The 24,531-nt window shown below is 43.3% G+C and overlaps 1 long non-coding RNA gene across 2 annotated transcripts; it reads left to right on the top strand.

Annotated features, from left to right (window-relative positions):
• The first annotated feature begins 2,976 nt into the window (after positions 1 to 2,976).
• Positions 2,977 to 21,359, top strand: LOC306659340. Of its 2 annotated transcripts, none has more exons than XR_013763276.1 (3): positions 2,977 to 3,185; positions 20,191 to 20,275; positions 20,739 to 21,359. It is a non-coding gene; the product is annotated as an uncharacterized lncRNA (long non-coding RNA). The 2 variants fall into 2 exon arrangements; XR_013763277.1 differs by lacking the exon at positions 2,977 to 3,185 and adding an exon at positions 8,284 to 8,635.
• Positions 21,360 to 24,531: the final 3,172 nt, after the last annotated feature.

Raw genomic sequence — 24,531 nt, 5'->3', positions numbered from 1 at the left:
GTATCAAACCCAGTGCCTCGTACATGCAAGGCAAGTGCTTTCTCTACCACTGAGCTACAGCTGAAGCACCCCCCAACCCTTTTTAAAATATTTTTTAGAGTCATAGTCTCACTGAGTTGCTTAGGACCTCCCTAAGTTGCTGAGGTTGACTTTGAACTCATGATCCTCCTGTCTCAGTCTCTCGAGCCACTGGGATTAAAGGCATGTGCCACAGTGCCTGGCTAACTCCTTTATTTCTTCTGATGAACTTATTAGATATATACTCGTCTTATTTCCAACTTACAGAAAAGGAAATTGAGACACAGAGAAGCTAAGTAATGTCTCCAAACTGGTAAAGGGCAGCATTCTGAAGTCTTGAAGTTTCTTGTAAGAATTTTGGTATTAATCTTCAGGATGATGGGAAGATTTTAAACAAGGCAGAGATTTGCTCACATTGGTATTTTGTGAGAAGAGTTTCAGCAGGCTGGGAAAAGGGAGACGGTTCTCCCAGAGGTGAGAGATGCCAAGAGCTTGTAAGTGTATGGGGGCTGTAGTAATGAAAGAAATGGACTGATTTGAAAGGAAAAATGTTTTTAGAGTAAATCAGCACCTGGTAAAAGATTGGGCAGAGGTGAGGAGAAGAAAATGTCAAGGATGACTTCTAGGTTTCTCTTAAACCCAACCCGGATGGATAGGGAATATGATTTCTGCTTTGGGCAAACTGAGTTTGATGAGCTTTTGAGGGAGGCAAATAGGGTGCTGGACATGAACTTCTGATGTCCAGAGGAGAAGGCTGGGCTCTGATTCAGAAAGTCACTGAGGGACAGGTGGTAATGAGGGGGTAGACTAGATGAAATTGCTTAGGGAGAGGGCAGAGGGTAGAGAATAAAACCTAGAGGACCTGGGCTGAACCCTGCCTGAATGAACTCCAATATATAATGGCCAGAGAGAGGAAGTCAAGCCCATCAAGGTGGCTGAGAAGGAAGTGTCCAGTTGATGAAAACCAGGAGAGTGTGAGGGCACAGTGTTCAGGAGAGAATTCATTTGTGGGAGACAGCAGGGATATTAGTGCCGTATGCTCCTGAGATGTCAAATAGCATGAGGAATGGAAATTGTCCGTGGGATTCAGCAACATGGAAACTATTCATTTTCCAGGGTTGCCATAACAAATTACCACACCCCGGGTAGTTTAAAACAACAGAAATTTATTCTCTCACAATTCTGATGCAAGGAGTCTGAAATCAAGGTGTTGACAGGGCCGTGATCTCTTGGAAGGCTCTGGGGGAGAATCTTCCCATGTTTCTTTCAGCTCCTGGTGGCTGCTGGCAATCCTTAGTGTTCCTTGATTCCAATTTCTCTCTCCATCTTCATGTGGCCTCTCTCCTATCAGCCTGTGTGTCTGTGTTCAAATTTGCCTTTTCATATAAGGACTAGTCACAACAGCTAGGGTCCATCCTAATTCAGTATGACCTCATATTAACTTGATTCTGTCAGCAAAAAACCTACTTTGAAATAAGGTCACACTCACCAATACTGGGGTTAGGACTTAAATACATCTCTTAGACATACACAAGTCAACCCACAAGAGAGGTCATCAGTAACTATTTTTGTGGCAAGATAAGGAAAGATGACCAGTGTGTGTTAAGAAGGGATTGAGAGGTGGAAAATTGAGGGCTAACACAAGAACAGACCACTCTTCCAGGAAATCTGGCTGTGTGGAGCACTAGATCAATAGGGCAGGGTTGGCAAACCTCCATCCAAGCACCAACTCCACCACTACTGGTGTGACCTTGAGTAAGCCACTTGACCTCTTCATTTGGGGAAAGATCATGTCCATTCAGCCCACCTTTAGAAGGACTCGAAGATCCTGTTAAGACTCAAGGACATAAGACACAGAAAGTCTTCTAGAACTCTAAAAGCAATAATATGTAATTGATTGTGATAATGTGGCTTTAGGGAAGACTTGTTCCCATGTTTGGATATATGCACAAGTGGGACAGTGGTGGCAGGAAACCCAGGTAGATCATCAGGATTGGGAGCCTCCTTCCTTTCCTGAGCCTTCTGACCCTCCCAGACAGTCTGAAGACCCACATGTCAAGCAAGCTGGGCTTCTGCATGCACTCTGAGCACTCCCCCTGGGGAGCCGTGCTCGTGAGTGAGTGAAATGGTGTTCTTCTACCCTAGCCCACAGGTGATTTCACATCAGTCCAGTGCATTACACACTCAGTCTTGGGACTTCTGGCTCAGGCTGTGGGGCTATAGTCCAGATTTCCTGGTTCTTAGGTGCCAGTCAGGGGATTCAAAGATGGCACCTCCTTAGATCCAGTATCTATTACCAGAGTAAACCTCTGGCAGCCAAGTACCAAGACCATTGGTGGTTTGGTAGGAAGGAGACACTTTGCCAGGGACTGGGGAAATTGGCTTGGGCATAGAACCTGGATGTAGGTGTACAGCTGATCAAGTAGAAGGCAGGCAGAATCCATGCCTGAAGAGGGATCAGAGAGTCCCCTGCATTGTGGACATGGTGGCCAAGGGGCTGCAGGCAACAGCATGTTAGTCAGGCAAGCAGTCAGCTGTTGCAGACTCTGTGAGGAAGGGCAGATAGTCCTCCCAAGAGGAGGAGATGGTTGGTTGCAGGGGCTAAGATGCCAACAGTGATTAATTTACTCCTTTCTGGTTTTGTCAGGTGCCAGGACTCAGGCACTGGGCTGGGTGGCTGCAGAACTGCCAGGGTCCAGAGGCTGCAGGGGAAGGCTGGATAGTTGGGACTCTGGGTAGGGCCTCTGACCCATCAGGAATGGGCAGAGCATCTGAACAGGAAGAGATACTCCTTCCAAACAGCACTTATGTGTACACAGACACCCTGAGATCTCTTTTAAAATGCAGATCCTGTTACAGTAGATCTGGGTAGGATAAGAAGGTCTGCATTTCTAAAACATTCCCAGGTGCTGCCCATGCTGCTGTTCCCCAGGCCACCCTTTGGGATACAAGGTTAGGGAAAGCAGGATTGACTGCCAGCATTCACGGGAATCTCACAGCCTTCCATTGCTTCAGGGACTGTGGCTGCGTCTCCCAGGAACTGTGGGATCAACATGGATGTCCCAATGAGGCCCATCTTCAAACAAGGTTAGGAGACCCCACTGCATTGGAAAGACCCTTCATATGGATGGAGAGAGATGCAATCTTGCTGAACATTTCTAACTATAGTAAGAATTTCTTAAAACAAAATTTAGCATTTCAGCATATATTTTGGATACTTTCCAAAATGCAGATATATTTTGGATTATATATGGAGCTAGATGGGTGGATGTACACCATAATCTTTATCATGCTTAAGGCCCTGGGGGGAGCAGAGGCTTGGCATGTTTGGGGACCCCAACATGCTTCAGAGAGAAGTGACCAGGTTGGTTGTAAAAATGAAGGCATTGAGACAGCTTAGTGGGAGAGGAAGGAGGGACCCAGAGATGGGGCTGATTATTCCTTGGTTCATCTACCCTCAGATCAGATCAATTGTGAAGAAGTTGCTACAGCTTGTGAGAACACAGGCTCAATGACCCTAGGTGCAGGAGGATGACTTAAATTCAGTTGACAGTAATAGGGTCTGGAGAGCTGAAAGGGTCATAGTCATACCCCTTAGATTGTTAAACCTATGCATTTACAGATAAGGAAACAAGATGCACAGAGATTCTGACCTGCTCAAGGTTAAACTCCCAGGTGGTGGCTGAGCCAGCTAAGAATGCCAGCATTCTGACACCAGGATGAGGTGAAAATGAGCTTTGCTAAAAACATGGGGACTCTTAAGAATACATAATACTTCCAAGCTTTTTGTTCACACAGAAGTAAGTTTGCAAAGCAGTGGAGAAGGACTCTCTGAAGAAGGGCAAACAGTCCCCAAGGGGGAGGAGCTGGTTGCAGCAGGAGCTCTGTTGCCAGCAATTATTAATTCGCTCCTGCTGGATCTGTCCTGGGGGCCTCCCGCACAACAAGGAGAGGAGCCAGGAGCTCTGGCAGCTGTGGAGGGGGAAGCCCGGCTCCATCTCAGAGGGAGGACGATGGGACTTCTTGCAAGGTGCCCTCCTTCCAGCTCCCACTTGGGAGAAACAGTTTTGGGTTCTTGGCTCAGGCTGCTGAGGACGCAGTGTTCCAGGGATGGACAGATCTGAGAGTAGGGACAGAAGGTGGGCCAAGAGACTGGAACTTATGCAAATGAGGCCTGAGGGTGGTTTAAGGAGGAGGCAGCCCTTGCCTTATGATATTGCCTCAATATCCCCAGAGCCAGACCCCTCAGGATGAAGGAGGCAGCATCCTTAGGGGGGCATCCTCAGTACTAAGCTGGCCCAGGATGTGCATATGTGTATGTGTGGGGAGGGCTGTGAGACTTTCTTTCCTCTTAAACCTTTTCTTGCTAAAATAGTCCAAAAGTTGAAATGCCTTTGGGGCAGAGAGGTTTAGTACAAAGAAAACTTGTTGGTTCAGGAAGTAGAACTGGGTTAATAGTTGCATTATGCATAGGAGCAGCTGAGCATTTCTTCTGAGTTCTAGAGGTCTCTAGAACTTGTTTTTGAATGGCCAGGCCACTCAGGACTGCTGTGCACCATTGTGTAAGCCGTGCATTGAACAGTTCCAGGGGCTGTTGTTCTCATTGTGAATATGAAGTCCTCAGGACCAGATTTATCTTATGTAGGTTATTCAATTGGGGTGACCCAGGCAAAAACTGTGAGATTTAGAGAATGAGTCTTCCATTCCTCTATTACTGTCCCTCTTTTCTTGTTTGGCAACTCATGTTCCTACAGCTGCCTAGCCAAAACTGTCTATCTCCCAGTTCAAAACTTTCCCTTATTTTCTCCTAGCTAGTCACCCTTCTGCCTTGATTCTCTCAGCAGAACTGTCATAGAGGAAATCAATCTGACAAACAATGTGCTAAGGAAAACAGAATGATAGAATCATAGAGCTGAGCGAGACCTGGGAGGCCATCCAGGCTAGACATTACGAGCTCTGTCCAGGATTTTGATTTCTTTCTTTTTTTTCTTCTTAATTTATCTCTTAAATCCAAACATGAAGACCTTTCAGTGCTGTGTGCATTTTCTATTTCTCCAAACTCCAAGATTCCATGTTGTTTTGCAACTACCTGCTTAAATCAGGTGTGGGTAATCAAAGTTTATTGAACCCCTAGTTAACATCCTCATTTAAAAACTAGAAAACAGAGGATCAAAGATGTGACATATTTTCTTAAGATATTCACTCTCTAAGGAATATTGACTTTTAAAAAGATGGATGCTAGAGATGAAACTCAGAGAAATAAATTCCAGGGTTGCATAGTTTGCTAACTAGGGTCCCTCTGCCATTTGTTCTTGCTTTCTCCAACTGTAAAATGGGTACGTTGGACTACTTGACCTCAGATATTTCTTCATCCTCTGATTTCCTCCCCAAAGTAGTTGGAGAGATTCCACAGGCACAGTTTACTGGTTGGGATCCCTCAAGGTTTTGTGGGAATTCACAACTCAGCAAAGTGAAGGTGCCATAAATAACTTGATCAAAGCCTATAAAAATCATTTTCCTAGTTGTCTGATAGTTAGCAGCTGAGAAACTGATTGGGTTACTGCATGGTTTAATTTAGATAAAATGGTCTAAAATTGGATTGACCCTTTAGTAGTCCCCAAATTGAATCTACTGTGGCTCTCATCTTGGTTGTTACCAGTAGGTGACCACATGACTTGTGGAGAGGTATCTGTTGCCCTGAAGTTCACAGTATAGGTCTATAATTAAGAATACAACTGACCTCTGCCCTTGATTACTAGAAGGTAGTCTCTAAACTCTTGGAATTTCCCAAGTGACAGGAATAACTTTGTTATTCCTTATGGGTCCCAGACCACACCTGATAGTAAATTCCAATAAGATGATTCATGGTGGGTTCCTAGATCATTTATGCTGATGAGCAGACTCAGGGTATAGGCTGTTTTACTTAGCTTTTTCGCCACTGTGACTAAAAGAACAGACAAGAACAATTTTAGAGGAGGAAAAATTTATTTGGTGCTCATGGTTTCAGAGGTCTCAGTCCATAGACAGCTGACTCTATTGCTCTGGACTCAGATGAGGCAGAACATCATGGTGGAAGCGTGTGGAGGAGGAAAGCAGCTCAGGACATGGCAATAAGGAAGCAGAGAGAGTTCTACTAATCAGGGACAAAATATAAACCTCTAAGGCATACCCCCCAGTGACCCACCTCCTCTAGCCACACCCCATGTGCCTATAGTTACCACCCAGTTAATCCTTATCAGTGGATTTATGCATTGATTAGATTATAATTCTCACAATCTAATTATTTCACCTCTGACTGTTCTTGCATTATCTCTTACATGAGCTTTGGGGAACACCTCATATCTAAACCATAACACTGACTATGCCAGAAAGCCCAACCATGGGGCTTTGAGTCAGTAATGTCAGCCCAGCCTCTGGGAAGGGGCAGGGACGTAGGGGTCATGGAGATTGAGTTCTATCACATGGCCATGATTCAATTAATCATGCCTATGTAATGATACCCAAATAAAATCTCTGTGCACCATAGGTATGAGCTTCCCAGGTCGGCAGTATTCTTGCATCCATGCTGTGACAAACTGTGGAGGTGACAATCCCTGCAGACAATGAAAACTTTGTGTTTGAGACCCTCCAGACCTCACATATGTCTCTCCCTTTGATTCCAATTGTCATCTTTTTGCTATAATAAAACTACATAGGTGAAGTGCTTTCCTGAGTTCTGTGAGTTATTCTAACAAACTACAGAACCTGGAGAGAGAGTGGGAATCTTCACATTTGTAGCTCACTGGCCAGCAGTGAGGTTAACCCAGGAACCCCTGAACCTGCAGCTGGTCTGAAAAAGGGGCAGTCTTGTAGAAGGCTGTGCCCTTAACCTGAGAAGTCTGACCCAACTCTGGATAGCAGGTAAAAGTACAGGGATGAAATAAAAGTTCATGTGTGCAGAAATTCCAAGAAGGCTCTAGGATCATTCCTTCCACATATCTTGGACATGCTTTTTACAATGTCTGTGGACACCTACCTCTCTTTGCACTATCCATCCCCTTTTGGCCCCCATTCTCAATTCTGGAAAAATCTACAGATTCTTTGGAGAGGCCCATTCATGGTTTAATAAATGTCCCCCAGGGTGAGCAGAATATTGATCCAGAGCCTGGAAGTTCCAAGTAGAGATCTTCTCTGTCCCTGGAGAGACCTCCTCAAACCCCTTTATGGCGACAATAACAATCCTTGACTCATTTATTAAATGAGTAATTTCATATGCACCACTTAAAAGTTGCTCAGAGCATCGAAGGTTCTACATCAATTATTATGATTTTTATTCTCCAAAAATCAAGACATCAGAGTGTACTCTAAAGTGGTCCTGGATAGACCTGGGTTCCAAATTCTGCCTCTGCTGCTGCCTAACTGCATATCTATGAGCAAGATGCTTAGTTTCTCAATATCCAAATTTCTCATTGACAAAATGGAGCCACTGATATTTGTAGCATTACTTCAAAAGACAGAAGTGATGTCATTTAAGTCCCTGACCCAGGGTAGGTGCTCAGTGAATGGTAGCTGGATTGCCAGTTCTGCTGGTAGTTGTTTTAACCAGTAAGGTTCCTGCAAGGGTGCATGGGGTCAGAGGGATGAGGAAACTTGCAGTGTGGTGATATAAGACTGGGGTAGGTTTCTTAGGAATTGTGGGGAGGGGAGAGGCCTGGTTCTCTAAAAGGTGTTCCCACAGAGTCACTGGGTCGGAGAGGAACACCAGTAGCTCTGGGTTTGTCAGCAGGAAAGGGAAACCCATTGCTGCTCTCCACAATGGCTTGACTATTCCTCTGTCACGCTGTTTGTTTATTGAGTAGGTATTTGATAGAAGTATACTCAGCAGAGCACATCAGTGGGGATGGTGTTTTACCAGCAAATAAATTATAATCATGGCATTAGCTAAGGCATAACTAAGTACATGGCATAAATATGTCATTTGGCCATTATGAATTCATTCATGTATAGGAATCCTTAATGCATCTCTATCAAACCTTAAATGAAATATTCTCTTTATATCAGGCTTGTATTTTAATTACAGACTGGAATAATATTACTGCATCCTTCAGGAGCTGTGGCAGTCCAGCTAGTGCCCAGTTCACGGCACTCTGAAAGCCTTTGTCCAAGACCTCAGAGCAAGCCCCGCCTCGCCCCGCCCTGCCCTGCCCAGCCCCTGATGGAGTGTCTGAACTCGCCCCTTCCTCCTGCAGCCCAGCCTCTTTCTCCTCCTCCTGCAGCCAAGGGCTGGAAGGCAGCAGCGGGGCAGGGGGTGTGAAGCAGGGAAGGAGAATAGGATAAGACCTTGGGGCTCAGCCAAGGCACGCGAGGGGAATGAGGTGCAGGGATCAGTCGAGCCCCCTGGGAGTCCAAGGCAAACATTTCCAAAGTGCTCTTGACTGGCACTTCAATTCCCCATTCCCTGCTGAGAAAGCTTTCTTTCTGAGGCTTGCATTTGAAAGAACAGTCACCCCCTCCTACTGTCCTTTGCCTATTTTTTCCCCTTGCAGGGAAGAAAGGAGGAAAAAGAGCCTAAGAAAACAAAGAAAGATTGTCACTCGGCCCATTCCTCAACTATCAATCACTGATGGGGGTTGAGGAGGTGAGTGGGGGAGAAACCAGGAGGGGTGCAGTAAGGTCCTAAGCCGTTTGTTGAAGAGCTGAAAAGTTTCCATGTCTATTTAAATATTATTAATGTGATGAGAAAGAGCATTTCCCCAGCTTTCTTATATAAATAATTTACACCCTGGATGCAGCTTTGCTTGTTGGGTTCCCCCTTTCTAACCCTACTAGTACCACACACATGTTTAACTGTGTATGTTGTTGCTGGCCACCTATGAGTTTTTTTTTTTTTTTTTTTCCTAGATTAATTTATATTGATTGTATGGGAGGTTCACAAGGAATCCTGAGAATGTCAGGTATGCCTACCCTAAACAGCTAAACAGCCATCTCTGCTGTAGGTCTTCAAAGAACTCATCTCAAGGTTCCAGGGTGGAAGACTCAACTCTGCTATTTTGATTCCATGTTGTTAGGATCCCTCCCACCCCATTTTTTCTTCCAGATAAAGTTAGAGAACTTGAGGTCTCCCAGGAAAATAAATCAGTTCCAATCAGTTTCTATTACCCAACTACTTTTTTTTTTTTTTTTTTTGGTGTGTGTGTGTGTGTGTGTGTGTGTGTGTGTGTGTGTGTGTGTGAAATAGTAAGAAAGCAAAAGGTCTGAATGTCTTAATGTCTTCCAGTAATTACTGGGGCTAGTCTGGAGCTCAGAGCTCCCTGGGTAATAGAATAAAAAGGAGGCGGAAAGGGCATCTTGACCTTGGTGGCCTCAGTCCTGCTCATTGTCACATCCTTCTTCATCAGGCTTAGAATTTTCCTTTACCAGTGGAATGGATTGTGCCCATTTTATTTTTGACACTGGGCATGGCAAATACATTCTTTTTCATATCTTATATTGACAGCAACATGTGTTATTTGCATGATATTTAGGAGGCCTTTTGAATCACTGAGTGGGAAAGTTTTAGAATGGCATTTGACCTAGAAGTCATCTTGCCTACCTCTTCACTTTTTGGAAGAGGAAACTGAATATACTGAGAGTCTTAAGTAAGAACACACACAGAGTTAATGGTGAAAAGGTGATTAAGCTCACCAAAGAACAGACAAGTGCCCCTAGACAGCAGCAAATGCCAGCATCTGTAAATACTTACCCATGACCTCCATATACTCCATTATTTTAATTCATTGGTAAATACACTGTCATGTAGCAACCCCCAGGGGCACCGAGAGCCATTTCTGGTAGGTGTTAGGATATGCATGCTCTGAGGAAAAATGACAGGTACAAAATGTCATTTCTAGAAGAGAAAAACAGAAAAGGTAGCAATTTTTATGGTTCCTATTTTTGGGTAGAAAAATGCCTTTTTCAGACATTTCATGGAATACAACATGGACGGTGGGCTTCCTACTAGGTCCTGGTGACTCTGGATTAGTCCGAGGTGCTAATGAAAAGAAAAGTATTAATGAGGATGCTCTATGGCTTTCATTTCAGCCTTGTGTAGCTAGGACTCCTCTCAGGGCCCCAGGGAACAGAGAGTCTGGCATGAAGAAGAAGGTCTTAGTGAAGAGAGGATTCCTATAGATAAGGCACTAAAGGAAAGGACCTGCTCAAGGGCTGAGAGGGCTTTGATTGTCAACCCATAGCAGGGTGAGCTGCCCAGTGGGAATTGGGGAGTGACACTCTTTCTAAAGATATTTTTTTCTAATGCATTGGAGGCACATATAGGCAAGAGAGGACTCTGCTATTGCCTCATTCTAGCTGAGTGGTGAAGGATTGGGGATAGAAGGAGAGGAGTGGTGGATGACTGGTTGAGGAAGAAATTTCTTTTGTTATTTTAAAAATATTTAGTTGACATATAAGGATTGACTATTCAACATATACAACATGATGATTTATATACATATACATTTGTAATAATTTCTACCAACAAATTAATCGTCACCATGTGTCACCATACATAGTACACATTATATCCCCAGAACTTGTTGATCTTTTTTAAAAAAATTTATTTGCTCGTTTTAGTTAGACATGACAGTAGAATGTATTTTGACATGTCATACATACATGGAGTATAACTTCCCACTTTTGTGGTTGTACATGATGTGGAGTTACACTGGTTGTATATTCATACATGAACATAGAAAGTTATGTCTGATTCCTTCTACTGTCTTTCCTATTCCCATTCCCTTTGTCTAGTCTAGTGAACTTCTCTTCTTCCCTCACACACCCCACTTATTGTGAGTTAGCATCTGCATATCAGAGAGGACATTTAGCCTTTGTTTTTTTTTTTTTTTTTTGGGGAATTGGCTTATTTCACTTAGCAGGATAGTCTCCAGTTCCATCCATTTACTGACCAATGCCATAATGTCATTCTTCTTTATGGCTGAGTAATATTCCATTGTGTAGCTGTACCACACTTTCTTAATCCATTCATTTGTTGAAGGGCGACTTGGGTTGGTTCTATAGCTTAGCTATTGTGAACTGAGCTACTGTAAACTTTATGTGACTATGTTACTATAGTATACTGATTTTAAGTTCTTTGTGTATGTGTTGGGGAGTGGAATAACTGGGTCAAATGGTGGTTCCATTCCAGAACTTGTTCATCTTATAACTGAAAGTTTGTATGTTTTGGCTGACATCTCCCTATTTCCTCTACCCCTCAGCTATTGGTAACCACCATTCTACTTTCTGCCTCTAGGAGTTTGACTTTTAGTTTCCATATATAAGTGAAATCATGCAGTCATTGTCTTTCTGTAACTAACTTATTTCACTTAGGATAATGTACTTCAGTTTCATTCATACATTCTGCGAATAATAGAATTTCCTTCTTTTTAAAGGCTGAATAGTATTCCATTGTGTATATGCACACTACATTTTCTTTATTCACTCATCTGTGGATGAACACCTAGGTTGACTCCACATCTTGGTTATTGTGAACAAAGCTGCAGTGAACCTAGGAATGCAGGTATCTCTTCCACATATTGACTTTATTTTCTTTGGATATATACCCAATAGTGGAATTGCCTGATCTATTTTTAATTTCTTGAGGAATCTTCATTCTGTTTTCCATAATGATTGTAAGAAGAAAGATTTTGGAATGAGCATTTTTGTGTTCCAAGCTCTTCTGCCTTGAGTCCAGCTGCCCAAGCCCCGGTGCCTCCCCTAGAGCTCTCTCACTGGGATTTTACATTGTGGGTCTTGAAGGACAGGGCTGAGGCATTCAGGGAATTTCAATAGGGACTGCTACGTTTGTGTGTGATTGATTTGAGTGACAACTGTTGGCTTGAAGAGGAAAAAGTTGGTTTTCCATTCAAATTCTTCCCCAGAGTTAGGGGGAGCTTCCTTTTTGCTGGTGGGGGTGGCTAAGCCACCAACGACGTTTACAAATTGCCATGGATCCAATTCTAGTGTAAACCATTGAGCACTGGAAGGGGTTCTCTTGCTGCTAGATTGATCCACTGACCTTGGAGGGCATCGTGACCTGGAGAAAAAGCTGTGAAGCGAGACTCTGACAAAAGGTGCTGATGCGGGTCTTGCTTATGGAAGATTGTGTGGGCGCACAGCTCGGTGGATGCAGGCGAGAGGTGAGCAGAGCTGAGCTGAAATCCTTTGCAACTTGCAGGCACTAAACCTCTTAAAGCATCATTGAAAAGTCATTAGAAATCTGGCTGAAGAGCAGGGTGCAGATTGCCAAGAGAGGACACAAAACCCCATTTTCTCTCCACAATACCTGTAATGAACTGGAAGGGTTAGGGTGGAGCTGAAAAACAGATTTCCTGCCATAACTAAAGTCTCTTTTCAGCCTGGTTTGCCACAGTTCTACAATGTGTTAGAATTTACATTCACACATTTGTTAACCATTCTTCAGTGCAATGAAACCTTTTTATCTGTCTGACCTCAACCTTTGCCATATGGTGTTGCAAACTGTTGAGGCGCAATCAGACAGTGGGAGGGAGGGGGGCAGGTCAGAGGGTGGACTGTGACATATTCAGTCCAGGCCTCATTGGGACTCACAGGAGTTCTGTCCCTGACTCTCAGAAGGCTGTTCCCACAAATTGATTTAAGAGGGTAAATACCCTTGTGTGAACATGTGTCCTTTGCAATTGCTGTGTTCTGGGTTGTGATTGGTGCTAATTTTCATTGGAAATGTTAAAGGAATTTGTGGTCACTTGTAGCAGATGGTCAACAATTTGACATTTTTCAGAACCAGAGGTCTTGATATGTGAGTTCCCCAAGGATGGGAACCACAACTAGCTTAGGGTTCAGGACAGCATCTCTGGGGCTTAGGACACATTAACTTTCCAAAACAATAAGAATGAACACGCCAAGGCTGGAGCCAGCTCTACCTGTTTCGAGGAGAACTCAGAGGGTCAGACTTTTGACCATGTCCCTTTTGACCCAGACTTTTGTCATGTCCCTTATGCATGACAGGTTTGGAAAGGAAAAATTAGATATTTTCCAGGAGTGCAAATCACTCAAGAGGAAGGAGAAAGGTAATGAATTATTTGACTATTTGAGGCCAGGGATAGAGTGGTTTTAGATGAGCTCTGATTCCTACCGATTCATTACAAGCCCTCAGGACAACCAGGAGAGGAACTTTGGATAATGCCAGCTTGGATGTCCTGTAAAAGACACACCCTTGAAGTGGCAGGCCAGTCGACACATTCCTCTCCTCTCTAGTCCCCTCTCTTGCTAGACAGGAGTCTACTCACACTGTCACAGCAGGCTTTATCTTTTCCCAAAGATCTCCCATGAGAGACAGACATGCAGATCTCTCACTAACCTTTTCACAACTTGTCTTTCTCCGCTAATATTCATCATCGTAGCATGGCCTACGCGTAGGGCAGCTCACCCCCGTTTATTAGTGGTGGGGGTTCAGAGTAATCGACCTTTGGAGGCTCTCCTGGTCTGATGATTGTAGATCTCTGTGACATTTGTTCACTCATCAAGTATGTGATGAGTGCTTGCTATATACTAGGTGCTGGTGAACAGCGAAGATTAAAATAGACCACAAGTCCTGCCTTTGCATTAGGTGATAGGCTGGCGTTATGTGGTTCCATCAAAATACAGACTACCTTTATTTCTAGAGCACTGAGTGTTTTGCGATACACCGTGTGAAGGTGGGCAACAGTCCCTATTTTCCTTAGGAACTGTTTATTAGTCATCTGATCTGGAAGCATATATTATGTGCCTACTGCACACATGTCCTTGTGATTCTTAAAGCACTTGGTGCTGTGTGGTCTATTCTGGGTTCATAAAGTCAGAAAAGATGTCAATTATTTCGGGCACTCTGAGAACTGGCACTTTCAGAAAGCAACTCTGTCTATGATTCAGGGCTCACTATGAACTAACCCACCAATTGTATACATTTGTTACAAAGTCGTTCTTGTTCCTTCTTTCCCTGACACCTTCTCTGGCTTGGCTGAAGTGAATACAGCTCTCATGGCCTCCAATTTGGAATCTAACTTCTTATGTGGAACTTTCATTAGCTCTCAGCAGGAGCATCGCCTGCAGTTTATTTTTTTTAATTTTTTTAATTTTGTTTTGTTTTTCAGTACATGGCTCCGCAAGCCTCCTTTTCCCTTAATTGATCAATTTTCCTGTTCAGAAATAGACATAATCAGATATATTGCTTGGTAGCCTCTCTGAGAAAGCATTAGCTCCGTCTGCTTAGACAGGCATTAGGTTCCTCACCCTGAGGGTTGCTTTTCTTTTTCAAGAAAAATTAAATGACTAAGTAAGAGGCTGCTAGAACAAACTTGTATTATGGTTTGGCATTTAATTGAGAAACTTGCTAATGTGTCCTTTGAACTCTTGGTTTCCCCTTTCCCTGAGGAATTGCTGATACTTTGCTTTAATGGCAGCATAAAAATCTCAGTTTGACTTCGGGTGCTATTATTTGGGTTTTAAGAATGCAAATCGATGTTTTTACTGCATTCATTGGTCTAGTGATTCTGACAGCCACCACATTCAAGTAACTGACAGTTAAAGAAAGTTTCTAATTTGAAGGGTTTCTTAGCTCTTGGGATCTGAAAGTACTCTACTGGTGGTTGGCACTCACAACTCTACTGCTTAGTGAGGCTGATCTGAAATGGAAGTCAGTGTTTCCCAACCATGGGTGAAAACTGTCCTCGTTGAATAAAGGATCATGGGAATGTGGGAAGTGAGTGGGCTTTGAAATGAAATAGACCTGGGTCTGAATCTCCCTTCACCTCAAACAACTTTTTGGCAAGTCTCAACAATGCTGCAAGCCTCAGCTTTTGCATTTACAAAATGTATGCAGTAGACGCAAGTCTGAGTTCATAACTCACTGTACAAGCATATAACTTTCAGAATCTTCTGAAAACCAAACTTTATGTCTATCGTAAGACTCCCTTCTGATGAGATTGCCGTAGCTTCATTACACAGTGACTCTCCTTACTCTTCCTTGTTTCTTAGAGTGTCAAAGTTCTCCTTGCTCTCATTTGTCCACCAAAATCTAATGCAGTATCCTTTGGCCCGTCTGGGTCTGGGGCACCCATCAACGATAGGTTACCTCTGAGGTATTCTCTTTGCTACCATCCAGTTGGACCTGTCAGGTTTTCTGGTTCTGTCTTCCACTTTTCTGTCATGCATGAGACTCCTGCAATAATCTTGCTGCTTCAGGCAACGTTCAGGCATAAAAATCTCTGCTACACGACTGAGGTACCCTTGTCTGACTCCCGCACAGTTCTCTCTGGAGGCCTTGTGCCTCCCTGAGGCTCTGTGCATAGGTAGGTACAGGACACCCTCTCTGGGGCCCAGCAACATCCCTCGTGTCATCTCTCTTTTTTGTGTTCCTTATCCCTAACCAGAAATAAATTTTTCTAGTCTCTGGGGAAAGCTCTCTTCTTTAACTTCACCCCATGCAAACAGTTAACCTATGCCCAAGGTCTAGCTGAGTCTTAGACCATCAAATTTTTGGAGTAGAAAGCCAAAATATTCCTTGTTTTCCTTTCCTCTGCTCTCTACCTGTTTCATCTGCCCCCCAATGTGATGAGTATTGACTGATCTAGCTGCTTGAATGGGGAGTGGTGAATAGGGGGAAAAAAGCAAACTACCCAGAGCAAAACAGAAAATCAATGAATAATTGCAAATATTATCCTGTCACACGGGGATAATAACATCCTCCCCATAGCATTGTTGTGGAGGTCAGATACGAATGTGACATGCTTGTACTGAAATACTCAGAGAATAAATAGGTACCATTCGCGACTCAAGGCATCTCTGTGTCCCCCTGGTGCCGAAGGAGTGGGAGAGGGAAGTTGGGTTCAGTGTCCCTTCTGCTTAAACCTCCTTTCTCTTTTTGTTTTCCTTATGTCAGTGTCCTTTATTTGTTCATTTGTTTATGTCAGAAACTGGGGAATAACCTTGAACACCTCTCCCATACCTCCCTTTTTCTAATTATTTCCCCCACTCCAATCAGTTGCCAAGTCTTGATTATTCTGTCTCCTCTGTTTCCAGAACTATCATCCCAATCTCTCTAGTGATGTTCCAACCTCTTTTTTTTCTTTTTTTCTTTTTTTTTGTACCAGGGATTGAACTCAGAGGCATTTGCCCACTGAGCCACATCCCCAGCCCTATTTTATATTTTATTTGTATTTTATATTTTAGAGACAGAGTCTCACTGAGGTGCTTAGGATCTTGCTTTTGCTGAGGCTGACTTGGAATTTGAGATCCTCCTGCCTCAGCTTGTTGAGCTGCTGGGATTACAGGTGCATGTCACACTACCTGGCTCAAACTCTGTTTTTGCTCACCATTAATTTTTTCCCCCATATAGCATGAGAGTATATTTAAAAACAGCAGCAATAATGACAAAATCCTCTCCCTGGCTTAGCGTCCCATGCTCTGATAAGAATGAAAGTGAACTTCATGTCCTAGATGGTCCTGCGAAACTTGGCCCTGGTTCTCGCTTGAACCTCATTTTATTCCTGTCCAGCCTAGGTGGATGCCTCCCAGAGCTGATGTCTCTCAGTGCTTATTGGCAGTCCCCCCCGGTTGCCCTTTTCTTTCTCCTCAGTTGATACTGTCGACTACACCCTCCATCAGATGCCCCTACTGACCTCTGGCTTGCCCATTTTCTGCAGACGACCTGACTTCCATCTTTGAGAAAGTAGGAGGCGAGATTTCTGAGCTCCATAAATTGGTTTCATGTCCTTCTTTGAAACAGCTTTACCTTCCCTGCTCTCTCCTCTCTCTTCTCAGCGCAGACGTTTCTTACATCCTTTCCCAGATTTGTCCTTCTTCCTAGGTCCTAGGACGCTTGGTTATATTAGAATTTCAGATAAACGGTGAACTAGATTTTAAGTATAGGTATGTCCTGAATCTTGCATGGGACATACTTATGCTAAGGAATTATTTATAATTTATCTGAAATACAAATTTAACTGAGCATTCTACAGTTTGACAAACTTGACAACCTTACCTACTCCTTCCTTAGAAGTTTTCCCTCTCTCCCTTTCCACTGGGTGCTCCCATTCAGCTTTAAAATCTTCTCAAGCTACTGCCACTATAAAATTTGCACAAAAGCTAATCATTCCTTCGCTTCTGTTCTCCTTTAAGCTAGTATCATGACTCTGTGGTCCACCCTCTATTTCAGCTTCTTTACTTGTCTTTCACCTTTTAGGTCTTTACAAGAGAATTTCCAGATTCCCACTCAGTCATCTTCTTACATATTGCAGGTGCTTTCCAAATCTCCTCTTCAGAGATCTTCATATCTTGTTAGATTTTTAATCTGGGTGTCCTGCCCATATTTTCCCTTACATACTCAGTGCTCCCAAATGTCCAATAGTTATCTTCTAACTGTCCTCTTGCAATTCATCTCCCTTTCTGTATTCACACCTAGTCATTCCCTGGCAGAGATTGACTTTCTCCACCTTCAACCAAGGTCTCATTGTTATAATTTAAAAGCATCTACACAGATCTTGTTGCGCAGGCTAGAACCCATAGAGTCATATTCAACTCCTTCCCCTTATCCATCATTCCCGATATAATGGGTCATCCGGTTTTATGGCATCGTTCTCAGGAATGAGTCTTTCTTGGTGTTGTCTTCTCTACCTCACTACCCACATTAAGTTAAGCTTCAATCATTTCTCCTTTGGATTAATACCATTGCTGAGTCAAGGGCGATGCAACATTTTCTGTTTGATGTATATGCCAAATAAACCTCAGAATTTTGCCAAATTACAATCTTGTCATTAAGGGATACGATTGTTAATTTTAAGGAATTCTTGCCAAAACTGAGCACTGTCTATAAAAACAACTTTGGCAATCTGTTGGGCAAAAATACCATTTTGATGTTCTAATGGCATTACTAATAAGGTTGATTATTGAAAAAGCCTCTAGATCTTTTGGAAGCTCAAGTCTGGACCCAAATCTTCTGCATAAAAATCTTTCATTGCTCTTCATTGCCATGGAATGAAATCTAAAATCCTTGGTATGACATTTAACAGTTTTCACTATTTAGCCCCAAATATTTTCTCAAAATTTGTTACCCATTTTTCCTCCCTGCCCTCACTGAATGAAACCAGGTATAGTATAGGAGGGGAGTTAGATGGTAATTTCCCTGAGGCCAGGACCTGTGCTTTTTCTTTATCTCCTGCTGTGATTCTAGTTCTAGCACATAATAGGTGCTAAATGAGTAGAAGGATTTGGGGTGAGAATGAGCTGAATGAAAAGAAAGGTGTTGGTGAAGAGAAGGGCAAAGAGACAATAAGGATAAGAAATAGCATTAGGCTGGTAGATGGAGTATCAGACATATCCAGGGGTTTTATGGTTCCAAAATGACGGTCCTTTTTGAAGCTACTGTTATGGTTTGGATAGGAAATGTTCCCCAAAGACTCATATATTGCAGTCTTGGTCCCCAGTGCAGCAATTTTCAGAGACAGGGCTTTTGGGAAGTGGTTAGGTCATGAGGGCCCTGACCTCATCAGTGGATGGACCCATCGATGCATCCCCAGCTGAATGGAATATAGGGAGATGGCAGAAGCTGTAGGAGGTGGGACCTTGCTGAGGAGAGTGGTTCTTTGGGGGATAAGATCTTGTTCCTGTATCTTTTATTTTTCTTTCTGCTTCCAAGTTACCATGAACTGAGCAGCTTTCCTCTGCCATGCCCTTCTGCCATGATGTTCTGCCTTGCCTTAGGCTCAAAGCAATAGAATAAGCCAACCATGAACTAAAATCTCTGAAACCATGAGCCAAAATAAATCTTTCCTCCTTTAAATTTGTTTTTCTCAGGTAGTTTATGATGAAAAGCTCACTAATACAGCTATCCATCCATGTAAGCTATGAGATAAAAGCAGAGCAGTTAAGAAATTTAAAAAATTGCACACACAATTGTATATGATAATATCTTCAGCAATATACTTGAAAAAGAGAGGAAGTTCCTTTCTTACTTCCTTTCCTCCAGTACTAGGGATTGAACCTAGAGTCTTGTGCATGCTTTGCAGGTGTTCTGCCACTGAGCTACATACCCAGATCTTTTTACATTTTATTTTGAGAAAGGGGTTTTATAAATTGCCGAGGCTGGCCTCAAATTTGCAATCCTCCTTCCTCAGCCTCCTGAGTAGCTGGAATTGTAGGTATGTGCCACCTCATCTTCATTTTCTTGAAGCCGCAACATCAATCCCTTCATCAGTAATCTTAAGACAGGCCTTTTTAGCTGACTGGACCTCCACCCTGCTTTCTGGGCCTTCAAACCTAGTCATTCCCTGGCAGAGATTTGCTGACTTTCCTCCACATTCACCCAAGATGTGAGTGCCCAGGCATCAAGCTTTGCACAGACCCTATTAACAGCTGTCCTTGAGTTGCTCCTCTTCATGCCAACCCCCTGACCAGCTCCCTTTGTGTTTCAGCTCTACACATAGAGGGCAGCTCCCGGCTTGGTCCCTGCTGTGCCCTCTAGTGGCCAGTAGGCTGTTGCACAACTGTCAAAGAACAGCTTTCCAGAGTTGTAATCTCCAAGCAACTTATGTAATCCTACAATAACACAAAGCATTAGCTCTGCCTATTTACTCTTCCCTGGACCAAGGCTCTTATTTCCTGTATGCCTCAGATAGGATCTGCATCCACTGTGGTAGGAGTTTGGCAATAACACATAATCTCCCCCTTCTTGTCTTAGGGCACCCTCATTTGCATATCAAGTCCCAGGAACATGCTTACCTATAATTCCATAAAGAAGATGTGTGAATTCAAGTCTAATAATGACCTTGAATTCCATGGATGATTTATAACCTGTGATAAGATCACCAATTGGTGATCTGTTACATAGCTGCTCTAATCATAATAGTGGGGAAATACCAGAAATTCAAAATGGTAGGCTTGCAAGGGATAGTCCTGGTTTTCTGAAAACAAACAGCAGTGTGGAGAAGTCATTTAGCTGATAACCTTTGTATTCTGAGTCTGCTCCCATTTTTAGGCTGACTGATTCTCATGCTTCATACTTATTTTATTTAGGGGAGGAAAGAACAACCCTGAAATACTGAGAGTCTTTCCCTAAACTCCCAGCCTTGCTGCAGCACAACCCATGCTCAGACTGTCAGTCTGATGCCCAAGTTGTCATTTTCTTCCTGCTCCCTCTCTCCCCAGAGCCTGATGGAGTCTCCTTGAGGCAGCTGAAGGAGTGACAGATAGACTTGTTGTGGAGTGGGGCCATTTGAGGCAGCCACGTGAGGTGTGGAAAATGTGATTTATAGGTATTTTTTCCCTAGGGGAAAATGGATTTCATTATTTTCCACCTCAGGTAAGGGGTAAACCTCTGGGCTTGACCTTGGAAGGTTGTGCAGCTATAATAGTGCTGGCTGAAATGCTGATATAGAGCAAAACCTCATTAAATCAATATTGGTTATTCAAAATCATGCTTGATTGGAGGCAACTGCTTTTCTTCAGCTGCCTGATGCCCCAATCTTCCTTGGGCGAAAAGATGAGATACTCTAAAGTGAGTTAAGCTGCTGAAGTTTTTCTGGTCCTTAGAGTTTCAAATTAATAAGCTTTTATTATTTTCTAAATTGAAGACAGTTCTAAAACACGAAGTCCAATATTGATGATAATCTTGCACTGTCACATGTACATTTATTAATAAAAATCCTGTCTGTTTTAGTAAAAAAGTCATGCATTTTCTCTTTCCATTTATACAGGTGTACACTGTCAGCTTATTGGAATAAATAAGCCTATGAACCTCTAGGCAAATAGAAGTTATGTAAATAAACAGCCAATGGCTAATTATCCATGGCAACAGGCAACTGGGACTGCCTCCATTGCAACCGTCTCAGCCAGAGTAAGACCAGACTGAAGGAGATGGAAGATGTGAAATCCCAGCTGATCTTGGACAGATTTGTACTCTGTATTTTCACCAAACCATTGGTTAATGGCAGTAGACACTAGCACAGGTCATGTGAGTTTTCAGTAAAAAATATGAAGGTGCCTCAGAAAAGATTATGCAGGCAGTGGAAGACTGGTTCATCCACAAATAAATAAATGTCAGGTGTGTATTTATCTTTGTGATCATCCCAGAAGGTTCTGATGGTGCCCAGAGAGTCCAGATCACCAAAATGCTGGGCACTCCTGAGGCCTTCGGAGGTGATGCTGAACATTTGTGTTTGTCACCCATTGACTGAAGAGTTTTTAGGGTTTGATTGAAGCGGGCCATTGGACTGAGCATGTCCTTCATATCATGACTTTCTTCTTTGTTCTTCTTCTGGTTGAAGCCAGGAAAGTACCTGCTATTTGGATCTTTCATATATTTCTTTCTTCTGGAACCCCTCTGCATTTCCAGATCTCCACTCTGAAGAGTGGGAATGGGTCCAGGTGGCATTAGGACAACACTCCCAGGAGGTTGTGAATTAGATCCTTTGTTAGGGAAGTCTTGAAAATGGACTTCTGTGTTCTTTAGGGTCTTGGAATGGGACCCCTTGTACCAGCCAGAGGGGAGGAGGTGCTGTCCATGGTTGGGGATCATATCATCAAGCTGTTCCTCTTACCTCAGGGACAGTTTGCTATCATAAAAGCTAGCTAGGATATACCGACAAAAGTAAGCACTTCTTCCCTGAAATTCAAATGCTTGGTGACCCTGTTTGACCAAGGACCATGGCAAGAGATCTGACTTGCTGCCTCCTGTGGTCCCTGTCCCTTCATCCCAGCTGGGACCCTGGGTAATGAGATTCCTTTTGTCCAAAGGCTGCTGACTTGCCCATGTGGATGTGACCTTAGAGGTGACCAATATAAACCTATTTTAAGGAAACCCAATACATGTAAAGTGGAGTTTATAAGATGGTTTCTGTGACACATGACACACGGTTCTCTTCCAGCTTCCTGTAAGCTATGGACTTCCCTAAGAGGTTTTCATTGTTCCTCAGCAGACTGAGGGACACTTTTCAGGAGTCTTTTTATAGAGTGCGCAGGGCAACCCTCAAGATGGCACAAAGGGAAGCTTGGAGAGGGAGAGTTCGAGGAACATTAGCATGGTCAGGAAGCCCATGATTCAGGGTGACTGCACTGGAAGAGCAATTGAGGACACTCAGCAAATTAAAGACATTTCTCTTTTATCCACTTCTTGCCCTCATTAATTTTCCCCAGTGCGTTGTTTTCCCAGGATTGCAATGAAATGAACCTTGCTCATGATTTGTCTAGTCATAATTAGAATCTTCCTTTCTCTCGTTAGACAGTAATGCCAATAATGACTGCAAACATTTTGTCTCCTTTTAGAAAGGCAAAGAGCCAAAATCATTGTATCTGTGAGTTGATGTTGGATTTATAAATGCAGAGATGCAGGCTTCACCAGCCATATGTGTGCCAAATTTTCATTAAGCCCTTGGAAGGCTTAAACCGTGCATTAAGAAGAGATCCTGTTTTTTTTCTGATGAATTTTTTTGTCCTATTTATTTGTACTGAAAAGCCAGAGATTTCTGTTTACCATGACTCATTTTTAGGGGAGGCAAGTGGGAGGAAAGAGAGATTCAGAAAAGAGGACTGATAAGTGAAGAGGAAAGTGGGGGCAGGGAAGAGTCGGAGGAGGATTATAAAAGAAAGTGAGGGATTAGTGGAGAAAGGAGGAGAGACCCAGGAAAAGGACAAGAGGTGGTGTGTGTGTGTGTGTGTGTGTGTGTGTGTGTGTGTCTGAGTGCGTGTACATGTGCATTGGAGAAACAAAGAATGATTACTTAGAAAGAAGCTGACAAAGCAGAGGGAAAAGTTAACTTGATTGACTTGCTTTGGCTGGTTCTCCTCACCTGGGCTCACACTTAGACATGCTAGAAAGAATAGTTTAAAAATAGACTGAAGTTATCACATGTGGTTGAGCAGATTGCTCCCAAGGGGGTGTTTTCCTGGACCCAAATGGTAGGATCCCAACCATTTTGCACTGCAGAAGAGGTAATTTACTTCACACAAGTGAGCACTTGGCTCCCTGGGAGAGTATTTCTTCCTTTCTGGCTCACGACAGAATGGGGTCCAATACTCCCAGCCTTGTTGGTGAGAACTATAAACCTATAAACCAAGGGAGGAAGATAATTCATGGATTTTGAAATTATTTGAATGAGAGTAAGGCAAGAGAATCTTTCCAAGGTTCCTGACATGGGTTCCTTAGTCCACCCCTGCATGGCAACTCCAGAGTTTTTCAGAAAATGGTGCCTAAAAGCTAAAGAGAGGATGCATGTTTTCCTTCCCTCCCTCCCTCCCTCCCTCCCTCCCTTCCTTCCTTTTGTGATGATGATTATCTAGGTGTTTAATTTCCCAATGTTCACTCAAAATTGTAAATTTCTCACCCTCCAGGCACTGGAAAAATAGGTTTGGAGTCTGATGAGCTGCCTATTGCCAGCCCCTCTGTTTTCTTGGCATTGAGGTTTCTCAATAGTGGACTCAACAGTTGCATTTTTCACCTACGAAGAATTGCTATCAGAAAACCAGACAGCGGATAATTGTATTTTGTGAATTGACGGTGAAGCTACTCGGTTTCAGCCAAGGTCCGAAGGCTGATAATGTTCAACCAGGAGAAATGGTTTGTGTGAGAGAATTCATTTTTGGGTGCTCATTTTTACTGCTTGGATTTCTTTTTATTCTTCTCTGACATGCAGTCAGAGGTTCAGAATCCTTAATAGCTCTAGTGACCACTGCTGAATTAGTGGGAACACAACACTCCTAGGAAGTCGTGGGCTCTGGCTTTTAGGGGGATTCTTAAACTTCATCCATTTCCTCAAACCTGCTAGGCAAGAAAATAAAAATATGTGCCCATAAATATCCTTCTGGATGGGCAGCAAATAGGCTGGCACCTCGCCACCTGACTGTATTGGACAGAGAGACATGAAGTAGATGAGTGTCCCCTGCAAGCACACGTGGGGCTGACCCTGCACCTTTCCAGAGCAGAATTAAGATGCTTCTTTGAGTGTGCCGACCGTCCATGGGCCAGGTTTATCCATCCAAAGCCGCAAGGACCTTACCAGCACTTTGTTCACCAGGATGAGTCTGCAGTTTTCTGGGACTCTTTAGACTCTTTTTTCATTTGGATTTGGGGAAAGTGGAAAGAAAAGACCTATATGCCTCTCCTTGCCTTTCTAAGGGAAAGCAAGAAGGCAGGCAATGTCTGTGAGTCTGTTCCTCGCAGGCATTGGATCCAGTCCCACCTCTGTGAGTACCGTTCAGCTGACTTGGAATACCCTTCTCTTTCCTGTCAGTACCCAGTTACCTAGATTTTATTCATTCTTCAAGACTCATTAAATCCCATCTGCTTCATGAAGATTTTTCTGTCTATGAATCTTCTCCCTCTCCTGGTCTCCTACTGTACATACAATCTGTACTAGGATTTAAGGTGAATGAAGCCATACCTTGTGTTTCTTCCCTTCTCCCTGCCTCTTTTCTGTGCCCCACACACAGCTGGTCCATAATAAGCTTCAGGCAATGCTTCTTGGTCCACACACTGAAGAGATGAGCTGACTC

The sequence above is a fragment of the Sciurus vulgaris genome (genome assembly GCF_902686455.1).
Source record: "Sciurus vulgaris genome assembly, chromosome: 4".
In the NCBI taxonomy this organism is placed as follows: domain Eukaryota; kingdom Metazoa; phylum Chordata; class Mammalia; order Rodentia; family Sciuridae; genus Sciurus; species Sciurus vulgaris.
The sequence above is the reverse complement of the archived record's forward strand: the minus strand, read 5'-3'. Positions and strand labels throughout refer to the sequence as shown.